Source organism: Diabrotica virgifera, chromosome 6 (genome assembly GCF_917563875.1).
Source record: "Diabrotica virgifera virgifera chromosome 6, PGI_DIABVI_V3a".
Taxonomy (NCBI): domain Eukaryota; kingdom Metazoa; phylum Arthropoda; class Insecta; order Coleoptera; family Chrysomelidae; genus Diabrotica; species Diabrotica virgifera.
In genome coordinates, this window is record NC_065448.1 from 24,189,416 (window position 1) to 24,210,414 (window position 20,999).

Genomic DNA, 20,999 nt, shown 5'->3' on the forward strand with positions numbered 1-20,999 from the left:
TTGAGATGTACGATTTTGGAATGGCTTCACTTGCCTCAAAAAATGTCAAATTTTCATACGCCATCAGTTCTTTAATATTCTTTTGCCTTGTATATTCTGGGCAGCTCTTGTCCAAAGATTTGTGAGAGTCCTTGCAGTAAAAACATTTTGTCATGCATACGTCTTCATGTTTGTTTTCCCCGCAATTAAAACATCTTTCTTTCCCTTTACAGTTTGTTTTTGTGTGGCCAAATCTAAGACAGTTATAGCATTGTGTCACTGGGGCAATATATGTGTCCACTAGTCTTGGTATGCCATAAAAAAACACAGTTTTGGGCATAAGAACGCCTCGAAATGTAAATAGTGTCGTACCTGTGGGTTCATAAGAAGTTACTCCATCTTTAATTACTCTTCTATTTAATCTTTTTATATGTAAAATTTCAATGTCATTTCCTGTATCGCAACACCGAAGAAGTTCTTTTTCATCAATATCTGTATCAATCTGTCTGACGATACCTTTGCAGGTTACGAAGTTAAAAGGTATATATATCTTGTATCCCTGATTTAGAAGTTGAGTGTTCTTAAGTAGCATGTTAGCCGAGTGAAAATTGGCAAATTCAACTGAAACTCTATTGAGCCCTTTACTATCTATTTTTTTAACGTCATTAAGTTTGAGGTTGAATATATCTCGAGCTATTTTAATTGTATTGAATGTGCCAATTTTTATATTCGGTATATTTGTAGATTCAAGATATACTACAAAAGGTCCATGATCTTTTTCGGAGTATGTATTAACCTTTTTTTCTTCCTGAGAATTATTGTCGGAAGTCTGATTTTGATTTTTTTCGGAATTATTAGTCATTGCAATTTTAGCCGGAGAAGAAGTATCAGGATAAGGGGGGACTGAGCCCCCCTTCTCCTCACTCATTGTAAGAAAAAACCAGTCAATGAAGTATTAATAACTAGAAAGCAAAAAGAAATAAAAAGAGCAAGCAAAATAGCATAAAAGAAAGCCGCTTGAAAAAAAAATATAAGCAAAAATGCTCAACTTACCTATATGCAAACACTTAAGCAACAACACCGGCGGTTGTTAGCTAGGTTAAGACCCTAAACTAGTGGCAAACTTTAACTGCTGCAAAACAGAAACTGTTCACACCTCGAAAGCGTAATGTCTAATTTAGAAATATTAAATTTTTGGAAAATATTTCTTAAATTTAAAATACGCGGTCTGACGTTTGGTATTTTATTTGACCATGTCAAAAAAAAATGGCGGGGCATGGTTACGATTTCGGCATAATGTCACAAAAACGTAAAGTTGATAGTGAACGTAGAGTTTTTCAGTCTAAATGGGAAAATGCATATTTTTTCATAGAATGGAAAGGTAAACCACTGTGTTTGATTTGCAATCAAACAGTTGCTGTTTGTAAGGAGTTTAACTTGAAGAGACACTATGATACGAATCATAAATCAAAATTCGATTGTTACACTGAAAAAATAAGAATGGACAGATTGTCATCTTTAAAATCTAAACTTCAAGGTCAACAATCGATGTTTACTAAAGCTAATACTGAGAGCGAAGATGCCCTGAAATCAAGTTTTATTATTGCATTAGAAATCGCGAAGAGATCAAAACCTTTCACTGATGGTGATTTTATTAAAGACTGTATGTTGAAAGTTGCCGATGTTTCATTTCCATTTCAAAAGTCAATAATTTAAAATATTTCGCTGTCAAGAAACACTGTTGCTTCAAGAATAAATGATTTATCTCAAAATTTGGTTCTTCAACTGAAGGAGAAAATTAAGGAATTTACAAACTTTTCACTGGCTGTTGATGAGAGCACTGATACTGTTGAAACAGCTCAACTTGCTGTTTTTATACGAGGTATTAACAGTAACTTTGAAATAACTGAAGAACTATTAAAGTGCGTTCCATTGACAGGTACTACAACAGCAAATGATATTTATTCTGCATTGGAGCATTTGATGGCAGAATATGGACTCGATTGGAATATACTTAGCAGCACAACTACGGATGGCGCTCCTGCCATGGTTGGCCAACATTCGGGCGTTGTAACTAAATTAAAACAGAAAACATCAGGAAATTTTGTGGGATTTCACTGTATAATTCACCAGGAATCATTGGCATCCAAACATTTAAAAATGGACCATGTCATGCAACCTATAATTAAAATAGTAAATTTTATAAGGAGCAGAGGACTAAATCACCGACAGTTCAGGCAGTTTTTACAAGATTTGGACGAAAAGTTTTCTGATGTCCCTTATTTCACCGAAGTTCGTTGGCTCAGTCGAGGAGTAGTTTTAGAAAGATTTTTTGCATTACGTGACCCTATTCAAGCTTTCATGTTAGAAAAAGGTAACCCAATTGATTATGACAATGACTGGTGGGTTGATTGTGCCTTTTTGGTAGATATGAATAAACACTTGACTGATCTGAATGTAAAGTTACAGGGTAAAAATCTGATTGTCACTCAAATGTACTCATGTATTCAAGCCTTTGAAACAAAGTTGAGGCTGTGGGAAAATCAGGTAAAAAATCAAACTTTGGATCATTTCCCTCATTTAAAATCATTTGGCACAGTGGATCAAAAAAAATTGGATCAATATTCTCAACTTTTGCAAAATCTTATCACGGAATTCAACAATCGTTTTGAAGACTTCCACAAAATGAATGAAATGGAATTCCCAATTTTCAACAATCCATTCAATTTTGAAGCTTCACAGGCACCAGTTTATTTGCAAATGGAGTTGATAGATCTTCAATCGGACAGTATTTTGAAAGAAAATTTTAAAGAGGTTAACGCACTTACATTTTATACACAATATTTCAAGAGTTTGGATAACTACCCGGAATTAAAAAAGCATGCAGCACGCATTCTGTGCATGTTTGGTAGCACCTATTTATGTGAGCAGATGTTTTCCGTCATGAAAATAAATAAGAACAAACATCGCACAAGACTTACAAATGAACATCTCCAATCAATTCTTAAAATAAATACAACGAATATGATACCTGACATCAATGAGCTTGTCAAAAACAAGAGAAGTCAGGTATCTGGATCCTCGAGCTCAAAATAATTACCCTCTTTTATAACTTTGATATGATTTTTAACAACCGTATATTATAAGTATACTATTAAATAAAATGTTATAATAATTCAGTACATTTTTTTTTTATTTGAATCTGGCCCGCCGACACATTCTGAATTTAATATATGGCCCTCTGCAAAATTGAGTTTGACACCCCTGATCTAAAGGCTGTATGACACTATGCATTTTCTTGTATCATTTCTAATATCGTTTCTTGTATACATTTTCTTGTATCATTTCTTGTACGTACATTTGTGCCCTGTATGACACTATGCAAGTTCTTGTATCGAAAACTGAATGAAATTCGGCACGTGATTGGTCGAAATTTTGTTTGTCACCCTGTCACGTAAGGGTAAGGTCACGTTACATTGGTATGGTAGTACTGCGTCTACCAGCTGATTTTAACGATAAAATTTATAAACTTTTAAAAACAACAATATTTTAATAAATAAAAATAAATATTTTAATGTTATAATAACTAGAATTTTTACGTTGACTGTTGATTATTTGTGTTTTTTATTTTGTTTTGATATCTGTGCTAAAATATTTGCATTATAATTATCTTCAGTTTGATCCAAATTGGAACTATTGTATTTTCCTCTATTAAAAAATTATGCAATATGAAAACCAAAGTTATTCTAAATACAGTAAAACCTGCCATATCCGGATCAATGTGGCGACAGACCGATCCGGATATGAAAAAATCCGGATATCAATCAAGACCACTTCTTTTATAGTCTCTAAAACCTTTTCTCCTTCATACATTCCAGTAATCAACGTCGTCAATAACTTTCGTCGATAGACACGTTTTATAGATTCTATAATACATTATTTCGCCATCTTTTAGTTCTTTTGTGTCGAGATGAGACGGTGCGTTGTCCAACAGCAGGACTGCCTTTCTCGGTATATTTCGGTAGATGCGGAAGGCAGAACCGTCCGGATATGGGGAGGTCCGGATATGACAGGTCCGGATATGGCAGGTTGTACTGTATATGGTTATTAGTAGAACAGTAGTCCATACCAAACGGTATATTAAGTATCAATAAAATATTTATAAATAATACCTACAAAACACAAATAAATTCATCAAGACATAAATCATATGATCCCATTTTCAGCCGCCATTATGACATTTAGAAGTTTTACCAGCAGGTTTTACGTTTTTGCTCTTTGCGCAGAAATTGGCGCAGTTAACTGGGGTAAATGATTTAGATGAAAACCTAGGTATCGAACTAGTACAATTTGTACAATTTTTCAATTCATTTAAAGAGGAAATCGGTACATCAAATATATGTAAAGAATTTCAATGTACAGACTGTTAAAAGAAAAGAACGTGAATTATGCGTTTCCAAATTCCAAACGTTGAGGTGATAGTTCGTTTATATTTAATTCAGATGCTAACTAATTGCAGTGGAAACAAGCTTAAAATGCGAGCATTATCATAACGAAAACTTTGTTTATATACGTATTTAAATTCATAATATAGAAAATTGCTATTCGCCCCGAGCGTTAACAAAGTGTCAAAGCAAAATCGACCGACCTGCTCATGGTGGCGGATTTTTGAAATTTTATAAGGACGCTTTGTGTATGTTTAAATGAGACATTTAAAAAAAATGCCGTGTCACGCTAGTGATATTATGTATTAATATAAACAGAAAATAAAAACGCACTTAATCTGATATAAATTCTTCACTTTCCAATATTGATTATCAGTTCGATTTTGTATACATAACCTCACTATCGCAGTTTATGTCAATAAATCTTTATTAACGCAAAAGAAAATATTTTTGTTGCACTATAAATTACAGTATACATTAATAACTAATGAATTCTAACAATTTTTTTCGGTTATTATCACTACAAAATAAAATATTCAAGTTTAACAAAATAATCCCATAAGACTCAATGTTAAAACGTCCTTACAAAATCTGACAGCGTGTCACGTGACTGTAAGTAGAGGGGAGACGCACGGAGCCAATTACGAAAAGCTGTTTAGAATTACAAATTATGTTTTAATGTGCAAGTATATCATTCTAATTTAAATGTTGTGAACTATAAAGATACTTTACTCGAAATTCATATTTTTTTACATACCTCGTATAAAATTAATAAAATTTGATTCATGATGGTTGCATCATAAATCTTAGACCAAGAAGAGATTTTTGTGAAGAATTAACTTTTCTTTGTCAAATTAAAAATACAAGAGTTATAAATGAAAATGATGTTGGTATCCATAATTTAAGAAAATTCGTCAATATTTTTTCCATTAGAAGGATGTAATTTCATATATCAGAACATACTTTTTTATTCCAAACCACATTTTAAATAACAATTTTCCAATATTGTAAAATAAATAATACATACATGATAAAGATACTTTTTACTGATGAACTTTACTTGAATCTACAGACCGAGCGAGTCTCGTAAATTCCACGGCTTTGCGCCACGCTTCACGCAACCGTATTTGCGTACTTGTTAAATTCACTATAAAATGTCATTTATATTTTATATATTTTTTTTTTTATTTACATAAAGTACCTCGACAACTATGGTCATTGGTACAAGAACACTAACATTAAATACATAATTAAATAACGAAAACATATAACAATTATATAACTTTAACTAATGACTATGGTATTAAATCTTCTTGTATAGCTGAGTAGTTTTTAAAAACGATATAGTTTTCATGATCTCTGTAGGGCTGTTGAGCATTTCTTTAACAGTAGGTTTCATATCAAGTGATGTATACAGGTTATTTGAAAGCGTTACATTCGGTGAGGACGTGTTTCACAGTCAGGAAAACATTGCAATGGAGGCAAGTTGGATGAGTTTCTGAGGACATCAAGAAACCATGGGTAAGTTTGGTGTGGTTAATTCGGAGTCTTCTAATATATTTTATTAATAGCTAAATAATTTACAACTTACGACATTCACGAAGTGTCAAACTCAAATGTAAATAATAACATTTGCTTTGCTTAACAAATTCAGATTAAAAAAGTAGCCTACTTCCTAATCAAAGATTTCAGCTGACGTTTAGTGCGTGGCGTGGTAGGAAATAACCGGATTGTGACGTCACATTTTAGATTTTGAGGTCGATTATCTCGAAGACGGTGTACAGGACTTATATTATCATTCCAAAATAAAAGCAACTCATATTCATTTAATTTTTAAATATCTTAAAACAAGCATTGACTGTTGTTGTAAATAACTAGGTGACACAAATTTCCCAATATAATGCACTTGTTTCAAGATCACCTTAGTCAGCTATTTTAATATAATTATTTCATTAGGTCGAATCGTGTCAACAATCATAATAAACAATTGGGATTGATTATAGATACGTAACAAGTAAAGAAAGAGATCATTCATTATTCAGCATTCATTATTCAACCATCAAGGTAGTTATAATATAGACTTTCGTCCACCAACTTGTTACTGATAATAAGTAGTAGTGTTCAATAAATAAAGTATGAACAAATAGTGTTTTACCAAGTCAACCCTCACCTCCAGTTAGTCAACTACCCCAACAAACCAAATTCTTTTATATGGCGACCTGGAGAGACGAACTGGACTTCTGAGGTAGGGATCAGGAAAGATGGCGAGCTTCTATAATTGGAAGAGAAGGAAAAAATTGGTAGATGGAGTATGAGATGGATTTGGAGAGACCTAGCCGCAGAGTAGAAATGGTAGATGTCGGCAGGAATGAAGTTCGGAGTCTTGGGACCACGCCCAGCTTCAAGAGGACTTGGAAACCAAATAGACAGTAGTGGACAATGACAGTGGTGAATGTGAGTAACTCTTAACTATTTTTTTTTAATTGCATACAGTCTCACAGACACGTACAAATTTTCTTTTAGTAAATAGAATGCATAATATATAATCATTATGGAAGTATTAGGGTAATTATTTTTTAATATAATTGGTAAATTAGGTCTAGTTTTCGTAATATTCGTTTCAAGAAACATTTACTTGACAAGTTACTTGATATTTTAACTACATAAGTGATGTTATATTTTATTTTTTGAAAATAGATGAACTTTGATTTAAATACCTAGATAGAACTTTTAAAAGTGTTTACGATTTTTTTATTTACATAATAGCTATTTTTAACTCAATACGAGTACATATTATACATAAATCTATTTTTAACTTGAACGGATTAAAATGCTATATCAGGCTTTTATTTGGCATAATATTATACTTTTGTTACCTGACCCTGAACGAGTCAGAAATACATACATGAGGAATTTGCTGAATAGAGTTTTACGCATTACATAAGACATAAAAATTACTGAAATTATACACTAGGAAAGGTGAATTAGAAATATTTTTAATGGAATTACGATAATGAGGACTGAGAGAATTTTTTTTACAAAGGACAAGACAAAGAGAAGAATCCTAAAAAGGAAAATAAAAAAAAACATGAAGATGACAAAGAAAATAAAATTATTTATATACAAGGATATACAAGAATTTTTATACAATAATTTTAAGAAGAAAAGAAAGTAATGATGTAAGAAGAAAATAAAGACATACAAGTTATAATGACGTAAGGAAGATATATATGACAAGGAAACCCCATTGGCGGAAAAAGACAAAAGAATATGGACAATTAAGCCTTAAAAATTATCATAATGAAGGACAAGTTTTAAGGATAATTTAAAGAAGATTTGACTACAAAAGATTAGGAAACCGAATAATTAAAAAGAATTTTATACAGTAAAAAGTACTATTTAAGAAGAATACGTTTTATTGCTTCAAGTACATGTAGATATTTAGTATAATATTAAGTTACTTTAATTTTTTTTTTAAGGTAAACTAACTTTAAATTCTATAATATAAATATACTAATTTAAGCCAAATGAAGTCATGTAAGACTGTATCTCAATTAGAGAAATAGAGACTTTTTTTTGTGACGTAATTAGTGACCATTCGCGAACCGAACCGAACTAAGCTGAACTAAGTGAGAAAAAACTATTATTTAGTAAATAGCAAAATCTCACATTATTTATTTAGCGTTTATTCATAAGTTTTTCTCGTTCTTAACTTTTAGGTTAATTTTATAGGTAGTAGATGTGCACATAGTATAGGGCCCTAGATAGGAAAAATAAACCTAGATAGATAGATAGATAAATAGGTAGAATAATCGAAAAATAATCATGAAAGATAGAATAATGATAGGTAGAATAATCAAAAAGGAATAATGCTAGGTAGAATAATGATAGGTAGAATAATCGAAAAAGAATAATGCTAGGTAGAATAATGATAGGTAGAATAATTGAAAAAGAATAATGCTAGATAGAATAATGATAGGTAGAATAGTGTTAGGTAAAATTTTTTCCGTGATTTTTTAACAGAATATAGTCTATTTTTATTACCACTTTCTTTCGAATTTTTATTGAATGTTGAAGTTTTGATACCGACAATAAGATTTTTGATTTCAAGTTTTTAATATTGGTCGAATTTTAGTATAAATTTATATGATTTTTAAATGTTTTATGATGATTAATTAATGAGATAACTGATTTTTTTAATCTATTAAAAGCATAATTAATATGATAAAATCTAGACAAAACAAAAAAAAACACTCTTGTCAAGAAAGAAGGTACAAAATGAAGATCAGAAGATTTTAGCATACCCAATTTTTGTTTTGAAGTAATCCTATTCTCAACTAAGGGTGAGCAGTAGGTTCAAATAGGAATTTAGGGATGCGAGACGTAGAAGAAGATTTTTAAGCGCACAACTATCCATTTTGTCTTTTTGGAACAAACCTTCTCACGACTAAGGACGTGCAAAAGGACCGGAAGCAAATTCAAGGGTATAAAGTTGCGAAAAACTACCCATCAAGTAGGTAGGGGTTAGAAAATGAAGAATTATGAAATAATACGAATATAGGAAGGAAGATACATGATATATAAAGTAAGTGATAAAGAAATCATGAAGAAATATGAAGAAGAAGATTTTTGTTTATTATTACACGACGAAGAAAGTATTAAGTATAAAGAAAATGAAAATATGTATTAGTAAAGTACCAGTCAAGAAGAAGAGGAAGAAATCGGAGAAATTTTTTTAATTGAAGAATATGTAGAAGGTCAGAAAATCAAATAATTATTTTAAAAGTGAAAGAAGTATAATTAAAAAGTAAGTTCAAATGTAAGAATTAAAGTTATAATTTTATTTTAAGTAGGGAAAAGGTAAAATATACATTACAATTTCTGAGTGTAGAATTTCGCGAGATATAAGGAAGTAATAAGTAAGAATAGACGATGTTTGAGGACTAATTTTTTTCATAGGGCAATAAGTTGTATATTTGTATATATTATATTTGTATTTTATATTTGTATATATTTGGATAAATCTTTAACACAGTAATGAGTTGGTGACGTTGTTTAGAAAAATTTTCTTCTTTGTCGGAAAGGCAGAGAAAATAAGGTACATCTCTCAGAAAATTTTTCTTGTAAGGGTAGGGGATGTACAGGACTTATATTATCATTCCAAAATAAAAGCAACGCATATTCATTTAATTTTTAAATATCTTAAAACAAACATTGACTGTTGTTGTAAATAACTAGGTGACACAAATTTCCCAATATAATGCACTTGTTTCAAGATCACCTTAGTCAGCTATTTTGATATAATTATTTCATTAGGTCGAATCGTGTCAACAATCATAATAAACAATTGGGATTGATTATAGATACGTAACAAGTAAAGAAAGAGATCATTCATTATTCAGCATTCATTATTCAACCATCAAGGTAGTTATAATATAGACTTTCGTCCACCAACTTGTTACTGATAATAAGTAGTAGTGTTCAATAAATAAAGTATGAACAAATAGTGTTTTACCAAGTCAACCCTCACCTCCAGTTAGTCAACTACCCCAACAAACCAAATTCTTTTATAACGGTTAGAGATATCGAAATGCCGTTTTCAGATTTGGATTCAGAAGACAAGACTACATAAGAATCCATCGATACATCTGCTCTAGGTATTGCAGGAGCGGCAACGCAATAACACACAGACTTTTTTCAAATTTATAAACGAAAAGTTTTCGTTGAAAATCATTCTCAAAACTTAAGTTAATTAAAAATCGACGTCGGTCTATGATGGGCCAAGAGTGTTTGAATCATCTCTCTATAATAAGCATTGAATTAAACACGATGTCAAAGTAACTAGACATGTCCAACATAATCAAGGAATTTTCAATTAAAAAATCTCGAAAAGTACCCGAACTTCTCTAAATTTTACTATAGTTTATTTTTAATATTTTACTGTAACAAAATACAGCTCTTATATTTTTATTATTTAAAAATATATTTATAAAAGTAGATCATTTTTTTTAATTTCTAAAAGGGAAAACCCTGTAGATGGCTGTATACCATAGTTAAAATAACAATTTTTTTAATGGTAGGAGGTAGGGCTCCACACCAATTCTGTCCAGGGGCACCCACAGTCTTAAATCCCGCTCTGCCTATGACAGTGTAAAGAACTGCATTATACAGGGTGTAACAAAAATGCAGGTCATAAATTAAATCATATATTCTGGGACTAAAAATAGTTCGATTGAAGCTAACTTACCTTAGTACAAATGTGCACATGAAAAAAGTTATAGCCCTTTGAAGTTACAAAATGAAAATCGATTTTTTCCAATATATCGAAAATTATTAGAGGTTTTTTATTGAAAATGGATATGTGATATTCTTATGGTAGGGACATCTCAAAAAGATAATAACAGTGAAATTTGTACACCCCATAAAAATTTTATGGGAGTATTGTTCCCTTAAACCCCCCCCCCCCCCTCCAAACTTTTGTGTACGTTCAAATTAAATTATTACTGCGGTACCATTAGTTAAACACAATGTTTTTAAAACTTTTTTGCCTCTTAGTATTTTTTCCATAAGCCAGTTTTTATTGAGATGCTGCTTCTTTTTTAATATGTTTACATAAACATTTTATGGGGGTTTTGTTCCTTTAAACGCCCCAAATGTTTGTGTACGTTCCAATTATATTATTATTGTGGTGCCATTAGTTAAACACAATGGAACCCGGGACCTCTCGATCTCTGACCGAACGATCAACAACTAGACCACCGAGTCTCCTGTAATTGACACATAAGTTTCGGATATAATTACACAAATAATAGATTGAGTGGTATCGTGATAAAAAATGTTATACCTACATATTTTATTATCTTACTACAGAAGAAGAGAAATTCAAAGACACAAAAATTATAATAAATAATACATTTACTAAAAACACTAATATATTCTTTTAATGACTTATTTGCGCTGATACAGATACTATCTTGAAAGATTAGAAACGAATTACATAATGTCTGTGTGCGCATGCGCGCAGATTTATGAAAAATTTTACTCTCAATCGCGCCTAAAGAAGAATAACTTCAAAAATACGGTTTATATTACGTTTACTCACGGTTTTTGCTCTAAATTTTAAAAAACCCCTTGGATTGACATGAAAATGGGCATACACGTAGCTAACATGTCAAACAAAACAAGTGACGTTGTGCCGATGTGTGCTTTTACCCTGGGGGTGACTTTCACCCCTTTTCGGGGGTGAAAAGAGAAATCTTTCAAATAAGTCAGGAAGTGGATAAACTGATTCATTCTAAGCAACTTTTGTTCTATACAGTTTATTCACTAAGTCAATACTTTTCGAGTTATTTGCGAGTGAATATGTTCATTTTTCAAACAAAAAAACCCACATTTTTATACGGTTTTTTGCAAATAACTCAAAAAGTAAGTAATTTAAAAAAAGAAAAGTTTCTTGGAAAAATATAGACTATAAAAAAGTAAAAAAAAAATGGTGTACGTGTGAGGTACGTAGACCCAGTTTAAGCGGAGTTGTAGCCAATGAACAACATGTTTATATTCGTCAAATTCCAAATCGAATATTTTAACATGAATAACCAAAAAATGAAGCACTTTTTAAGGAAATCTCATTACAACTTCTTTAAAGATCTTAAAAAAAACTTTATTCTTTACGCTCAAAATAAAGTTGACGGGAAAATCACCCCCTAATTGGCATCTCGAATGAAATTAATCGTTAGCGCTTCACAAGTTGCTTTACTTATCTTGTATTTATATGGTCTGTAAGTTTCATCAGTTCGAAAGTGCTTATAAAACCACCAAAAACGTGGTTTTTTTGTTGAAAAATGAACATATTAACTCACATTCGAAAAGTATTGACTAAGTGAAAAAACTGTATAGAACAAAAGTTGCTTAGAATTGCAAAAGTACTATGAAAAAGACTACAAACTTGCTGTAGATAGCGCATTATTTCGAGCTTTTCGGCGAATAAACAATTATTTTGTTATTAAGAAATAAGAACATATTTTGGGTAATCGCGACTAGTCACATTCGATTTAGCGAACAAAAATACACCAGAGAAGACCTTAACACTATCAATTTCTTTACAGGGCTTCTACTAATTCCTGAAAAATACCTAATTTTACCATAATTTGTTAATAACAATTAAACGCACCATATTTGGGCTTCCACACCACTTCCATCAGATTCCGCGACCCAAAAAACCTATAAAACCACCATAAAATCAAGAATCAGCGATCAGCGATCTAGAATTTCCCACGGGACCCCCTATGTTGCGGCTAGACTACGTGTGAATTTTCATGTGAGTATTTGTTGAATCTCTATTGGTTTAAACAAAAAAAAACTGTTTTAAACAAAATCCACACTGGTAAGATTTTTTCCCAGTGTTTTCCTGGCTCGTTCGGAAGAAAATGCTAGTCAGTACTAGTGATGGTACAGAATAGCATTTTTCGTTAATAGGTTGGAACTGAACATATTCAAAACAAATACCTATTCCAGAAGCCTAATGTGAGTTTTTGATTCTGATATGAAATCACATCATTCGCCGCCAGCTTGTTCCTAAGTTGTGCCACAACTGTTGCGTTGCGTTGCATCGAATTCAAAGGATCGAACTAGTATCGAATTTAGAGAATAATATACCCATGCGTCATCGATGATATGCATGCATACGAATCAAATAAAAAATTTCTAGTCAAAACAAAGTCTAAACTCACGGTTCTTAGACATTACTACGGTTTTTTATTCAGTCAATGCTGTGAGCACTGTCAGTTAAATAGTAACGTGTGGCCTAACTTTTACACGCATACCTATTGTGGCAAATGTATCATATTTTTCAAAATTTTGGAATGCATTTAAATCGTAGGACAATTTTAACTTTTGATTTTAATACAGATTTTAATTCTCTACAAGTATTCTCTCATGACTTTTGATGTAAAATAATTAGGGAAGCAGGAATTCAACAGTTTAGAATTTTACATTGAATTTCCTATGGCCCTTTTTACGATTCACCACCCGGTATAAGATAAAATGTGTAGTATTTGTCTTATTATTTCATAATAACACAAATAATACACATATATACACAATAACACACATTCAATGATCTAAAATCATTTAAAAATATGGGAATGTGTACTCTTGTGACGTAAAATCAAAAATATGTCTCCCCACCACCGTCGGTCAAGGCAACCGTAATAAAGTATAATAACCGTGGTCTAAACTAAGTTAATACTAAAAATAAACGGATGTGACTACTACCCCACCGTACAATTTTTCTCCACGTAAGAATATGTCAAAAAAATTTTGTGATGTTTTTCTTTTTCTTATAATATATATTTATTGGTGATAAATGTTACTATTACTACATGTTACTATTACTAAATGTTACTATAATACAAAAATAACGAGTAAGCAAATATAGTATTATGAATTTCTCCATGTTAAAGTTGCCACTGGACGTAAATAGTAACAGGAATTTAAAAAATGGCGTTTATGTCAGCTGCATTAAGTGATTAAAATGAAAGTAAACTTAATGAATTCAGATCATTAGGTATCCAGATAATTTTCCAGACATTATCTGCAAATAAATGTACCGGGTGTCAAAATAAGAATGGCTCTCGGCCATATCTCAGAAACCGTTTATACTACAGCTTTGGAAAAAAAAAAATTTATAACAAAAGTTGCCCCGAGAAAAGCCTGGAAATTATTTTCATAATTGTAAGTCCACCGCTAGAGGGCGTAATTGAATATCAAAAATTAAAAAATCGAAATTTTACAAAATTTGCCTAATGAAAGGGCACTGGAAATCCAATCATCGTATTCTTCATACAATTCTGTGCATATTTTATTTCACAAGTTTAAGTCTACCTGTGCAAATAAGAGGTGGGGGTGAGTGGAAACCTTGTTATGAAAAAATCGCTGTAAGTCCGGTTCTGCTTAATCGATTTTTACAAACTTGGTCTTGTTAAAAACGGCTCTTTTTCGTCAATGTAATAGTTATAATTTGGAAACAGCCTATTACGTAATATGCCGGCTAGAAGGCACTATTTTTTTTTTTTAATCTAGTTTTCTTTGGAAAATATTAAATACAAGTATGTATTTTTTTCCTATATTACAAAATTAGACCAAATTAGCAACAGAATGCCGAAAACCGCATGTCGATACCTTTTTTCTATCTCGAGATATCTTAAGAAACGTGTAAATTTTAAACATAACTGTTGCTGTCATATAAGTGGAAATATATAGAAGCACGTAGTGTGCTATGAAAAAAAAAACAAAGGAACATTGTCCAGATGTCACCGTATATAATGAATCAAAACAACAATAAGACAAATAACACTATAAAATATAACAAAAAAAGAGTGTGTGTACTTTGTACGCGAGTAAGAAGTTATACGTCTATTATTATGATTTTAACGAAATAAATATATTTTAAACAGTTTAATTTTATTTTTATTTAAATATTACACTAATTTTAATACTTAAAATAATACCAAAAAAATAGCGTTAATCTGTAAATTTTTATTAATTGTTGCCTCCGCGCATTTGCTTTTCTCTCGATGAATCGTTGAAAATGTAAAAATGTCAGATTTTCTACACAAATTTTTAATTTTTATTTAATTATATTTTAATATCAATTATCCTATTCCCAACTAAGATAAATACATAACTGTTATTGCCACCGGTAAACTAAGTTAAGGAAGTCAAAGTGGAAACAAGTAGTGTGCTATGGAAAAAAATAGAACTATTAGAAGTATTAACTTCAAGAAGTCATCATGTGTCAAATTATGTGTCAAATCAGTAAAACATAAAAATTTGTGAATTGATGGTTTGTTGCGGTTCGTTCCTATTAAATTTTATATAAAATTTATATAGAGTGAAATTCAAGATGATTCTTACAAACTAAGAAGCATTCGACATGATAGCCACATTCTTTGAATGCATAAGAAATGCAACTGTTGCGGCTAGAATATAAGCAATGAAATATCCCCAAAGACGTCACCCCAGTAGTAGAGTTTTTCATATTTTGTTTTGATTTATTATATACGGTGACATCTGGAAAATGTTTCTTTGTTTTTTCCATAGCACACTGCTTGCTTCTATATATTTCCACTTATATGACAGCAACAGTTATGTTTAAAATTTACACGTTTCTTAAGATATCTCGAGATAGAAAAAAGGTATAGACATGCAGTTTTCGGTATTCTGTTGCTAATTTGGTCTAATTTTGTAATACAGGGAAAAAAATACATACTTGTATTTAATATTTTCCAAAGAAAACTAGATTTCTAAAAAGAAAATAAATAGCGCCTCCTAGCCGGCATATTACGTAATAGGCTGTTTTCAAATTATAACTATTACATTGACGAAAAAGAGCTGTTTTCAACAAGACCAAGTCTGCAAAAATCGATTAAGCAGAACCGGACTTACAGCGATTTTTTCATAACAAGGTTCCCACTCACCCCCACCTCTTATTTGCACAGGTAGACTTAACTTGTGAAATAAAATATGCGCAGAATTTTATAAAGAATACGATAATCGGATTTCCAGTGCCCTTTCATTAGGCAAATTTTGTAAAATTTCGATTTTTAAATTTTTGATATTCAATTACGCCCTCTAGCGGTGGACTTACAATTATGAAAATAATTTCCAGGCTTTTCTCCAGGCAACTTTTCTTTTAAAATTTTTTTCCCAAAGTTATACTATAAACGGTTCCTGAGATATGGCCGAGCGCCATTCTTATTGGGACACCCGGTACATTCGTAAAAATATACTAATCTGTAATTTCATACACTATGATTGAAAAGTCAGAGTCATATGTACATGTTTGGCGAACTCATAGACAGAAGTTAACCATATTGACAGATGATTACTTAAAAATTTAAATTAAATAAATACTTACCAAACCAAAAATACAACATCCCTAACAACACACAACATTCCAGGAATGTACTACCAAAGTTCTATCAATATTTGAATGTCCTGGACATTTAGGGAACATTCGGTGAACATCTGTTTAAATTATTCCTGGAATGTTACCATAAGACATTCTGTGAACATACTACCAATGTTCCTATATTTTAAGTTGCGAAATAATACATACGTGTAAGAGATACAACATTACTTATAACATACCAGACAAACTAAGTGACATTTTAGGCCTACAGTGCAATAATATGTCAAATTTAAAGAGTTTCCCAAGTTCAATTAATACAATAATAGGTCTGTTCCTTTGTTTTTTAGTGTTACACTTTTGAGTGTAAGTGTACGAAATTCTATGGACATTTGAGTGTAAAATGACAGCGGATGTGACAGCGGCTCATGACAGCGGACAGTATTAAACGAAAATTATCGGTGTGCCAATCAAGCAAAGGGACAAGGAACTTCCGAATATGGCCTAACTGGGGGCACATAACATAACATAACCTAATCCTAATATTTACATTTGTAAAGAATACTTATCCTGTTTGTTTTTATTGTCGATTGTGCAGCGAAATTGTGTGCAGCAAATCAAATATAAAGTAGTTTATCGCCTACAGAACTGAATTAGTCCATAGCAGTTATCAGTTTTTCTTTCTTGGGAAGCTTATACATGTAACTTGTATTGTTGTAAATTGTGGGAGTAGGGCAGACAGGGAAAAGTCTTATTTTGTACTGTTCCCAAGGCTCCCCATGCAATACATTTAAATGAATTATCCAAACAAAGCCGGGGACAATGGATAAAAGCCACAAGAAGAACAGATATAAGGGAACTAAAATTAAAATATGAAAAGTAAACATTTTATAAGTGGTAAGTTTAATGTAATTCAATTAATAAGGATTTTAAATGTCTACAATAATAATAAAGATGTGATAATTCAAGCTTAATTATTAGGAAAGCCAGCCATGTTTCACTTCCATGAAGCAGAGAAGGGAGGTACCTATATAATATACTGTCCCTTTTGTCTTCTCACTAATTTCTCTTTTGCTAATGAAACCTGTAGTGAGGGAGTGATATAATCGTGATGTTTTAGCAATTCTGTTGTTCATTTTTTTTTGCATTTTTTGTCTATTATAGTTTATAAATATTCAAAATCATTCATATGTTCTACTAAATTTCCGTCTAGGTTTATATGGATTTCTCTCAGTGTCTTGGAAATAAGTAAAGTTTTAGTCTTTGCTAATTTTATTTTCATTCCTTTGTCTGCAAGTTCTCTCGTCTATAAATTTAGGTTGCTTTGTAAAGATTTCTGTGAACTTGGTATCAATGCAATGTCATCTGCAGATACACATTTACTCAGAGTTATACTTTTTAATCAATGGTAACCTAAATCTAATTTTCGGGACTCTACTGCATTTTTTTTATTGGTTCATTTATATATATAATATAATGAATAGCAGTGAGCTTAAAACTCCACCTTGCCTTACTCCTTGTGTATTAGCAAATTTGTTTGATTCACAGTTTAATGCTCGCACAATGTTCCAGTACATAAATTTTACTTGCATCAATTAGTTCTCCTCCAACATCGAACAGTTCAAGCCCTTTCCAAATGTGATGTCCGGGTACCTTGTCAAAGGCTTTTTCCATTGTCTTATAGTAAAGATATGATCTTGGACACTGTGCCCGGTCAGAAACCTTTTTGTGCATCGTCTAGTTGATGTTCCACTTTCTTTCTCAGTCTCATCTCCAGTGTTCATTCATAAATCTTAGCCAGTACACTTAGCATGAAAATACCTCGATAATTTGAACATTACTTTTTTACCTCCCTTCTATACCAGAAGAGCCATTACTGCTGTTGCCCAATCTTCTGGGATGCGTTTCTGTTTCCAAATTGTTATCAGTAATTTGTGTAAGTAGTGTAATGCAGATTCCCCCATATATTTCAACAATCGTGTTTTGATATTATCTATTCCTGCCACTACCATTTTTCATTTTTGCAATGGCTTCCGTTAATTCTTCCATGGTTATTTCATTACTCAACTCTTTGGAATATTTACTCCAAAGTTGGGTAAGTGTTTCTCCATTTTATTTTTTTTTATTTGCACGACAGTACTACCTGATTTACCTCTCATTTTTTCAGACCTTAATAGAACAATTTTTGGTTTGTCCTACTACTGTCTTGCTCCATCTTTTCTCCAAATCTCTCCCACTGTTCCAATTTAGCTTTTTTAACTTTTTCTTTCACAAGCTTCCTTGCTTATTAACTGTTATTTTCTAGATAAGCTCTCCATGGTACTTTCTTTTCTTTCACAGCTATTTTTATCTCTTCGCTCCACCAACTAGTCCTTTTTTTTTTGACTACTTTTATTCAATAAAAATATTAAAATACTCTTGTGATAGTGAAGAGACATTTTATGTTTCCTTTCGATCCAGAGGCGATACACAATCTCCAGACAGTTGTTTCTGCCTTACGGCGTCCCCAGTGGAGCTGCCTGCACACCTCTGAATCAAAACGAAATCAAATTGTCTATTTAAGTGGAATTTCAAAAATAGTTATCTACTATTAGGATGCTTCAGCGATATCTCTTAAAGAAAAGAGAAAAGTCCCAGATACAAAATTCACTATTAAAATAGTAAATAATTATTTAAATCTGAAACTTTTCTTATTGGAACCCCTTTCTGGTACATCCTTAATCTCTTTTTGACTTTTACAATTTCGGACTTTGAATTATCTTTCTGATCTTTTTTCTAGATTAATGAAAGCAGAATGTAACTGTATACTGCAGAGTCCTTTTCCCTTTCTTTATTCATCATCTCTTATCTTATAAATTGTAAAAGTCAGAGATTAAGGATGTTACCAGAAAGAAGTTCCAATAAGAAAAGTGTCAGATATAAATAATTATTTACTATTTTTATTTTAATAGTGAATTTTATATCTGGGACTTTTCTTTATTCTTGTGATACTTTCCACATTTTTATGATTTTTTTATGGTACACAATGTAGAATTTTTATTTATGTCTTTGTTTTAGGAACAACCACCAGATATTTAAAAGGTATAAAAAGAAGAAACTGCTGGAATTTCAAAACAAATGTGTTTGACTACTAAAGATTTGGATAAATAACAGGAGTTACTTTGGGCTATAGCTACGTGCAGATTTATTTCCTTGTGGCTTCCTATGTTAATTCTTGTTAATTATACACTTAAATATGTTTTTAGTCTCAGGAAGATTTTATATTTGATTATTTTTGAATAAACATTATTATTATTATTACCTTAATTTCCATTAAATAAATTAACTGTAATCAATAAAGTAATCGTTTAATTGTTAATAAATTATCAAGTATGATTCCCAAATATTTTATTTGTTTGACACCTTCTATGGGCTGATTGTGAGATTATAGTTAAGGTACCAAGGGTATTATAAGGATAATAACACTTGAGGTCAATGGTGTATATACCGAGGGCCTTTGGCCTGAGGGATATAAGTTGACTGAAAGCGATATTATCGTTAATACCCGTGGTGCCTTCAACATTTAATGTCCGACTAAATTATTTTTTATAGGCAAAAAATTGAAGGAATTTTGAATTAATTAGTTTTCAAATAAGTACATTTACCAGCAATAGTCGTAACGTAATTGTGGTAACCATAGTTTTACTTGGGTTGTTATTTGTCAACTTGGCAGTATTTAACTAGTTATTTAAATTTAATACCCTAGGGCGTAATTTTTCAAAATAATGCCCTAGAGCCTAGGGCATTATATCATACTTAACTGACTTCGAAATCATGTCATTATTTATCAAACTGACTTCAAAATCATGTCATTATTTGTCAAATAATATACCAGTCGGACATTAATATTATTACAGTAGAACCTCGATTATCTGTCAGGGCACCGGACCAAGGGTATGACGGATAATCGAAAAGACGGTTAACAGAACATTAAAAAAAAATAAAAATTCATAGTACAACTCTCAAATTTCATTTGTATGGTTTGTTTGACAATATAAGAGGGATTTGTGTTCATACAATCGAATCAATTTAAAATATTCTGAAATTTGTGTTTGTTTTACTGCTGCTTCATATTTTGCGACGGCTGAATTTCTTAATCGGCATAAGGCATAAGATCATGCAATCTACTTTATTGGCTTCTTCTTGTTGAGAATACCACTCGATGAATTATTGCATATGCGATGCAGCTTCTCTAGATTATTTACGCAAATCTTTGTCAGTTACAATAGGTTCATCAATATAGCTACAGTCAAGCTTCCTTGTGTCCAAGCATCAATATAGCTACTGTGTCAGCTTCCGAATAGGTTTGGTCCGCCTTTGTTGCCATTTCAATGAGTTCTTTATCTGTCAGCAATGGATAGCCGTTTGTGTCCTCATCACAAATCAAATTACCTTTTTTTTTATTTTTTTGCATTTAAATGATTGCTAATGTATAACTCAATACAACTTCTGTATGTACCCTGACGGTTAACAGAGGTGATGGTTAATGGAGAGACGGATAATCAAGGTTCCACTGTACATGATTTCAAAGTAAGTTATATTATAATGCCCTAGGGCGTTATTTTTCAATATTTATTTTGAAAAATAATGCCCTAGCTAGGGTATTAAATTCAAATAACTAGTTAAAT

At 31.4% G+C, this 20,999-nt stretch overlaps 1 protein-coding gene and 1 long non-coding RNA gene across 9 annotated transcripts in view; one reads left to right on the plus strand and one right to left on the minus strand.

Annotated features, from left to right (window-relative positions):
• LOC114331221 (nucleolar complex protein 3 homolog) overlaps nt 1–20,999 on the minus strand; it is a 229,787-nt gene that overhangs the window by 64,484 nt on the left and 144,304 nt on the right. The window lies entirely within an intron of this gene.
• LOC126887381 (uncharacterized) overlaps nt 16,197–20,999 on the plus strand; it is a 37,245-nt gene continuing 32,442 nt past the window's right edge. The window contains exon 1 of the long non-coding RNA XR_007699041.1: nt 16,197–17,229. This is a non-coding gene — a long non-coding RNA (uncharacterized LOC126887381). The remainder of the gene's footprint in view (nt 17,230–20,999) is intronic.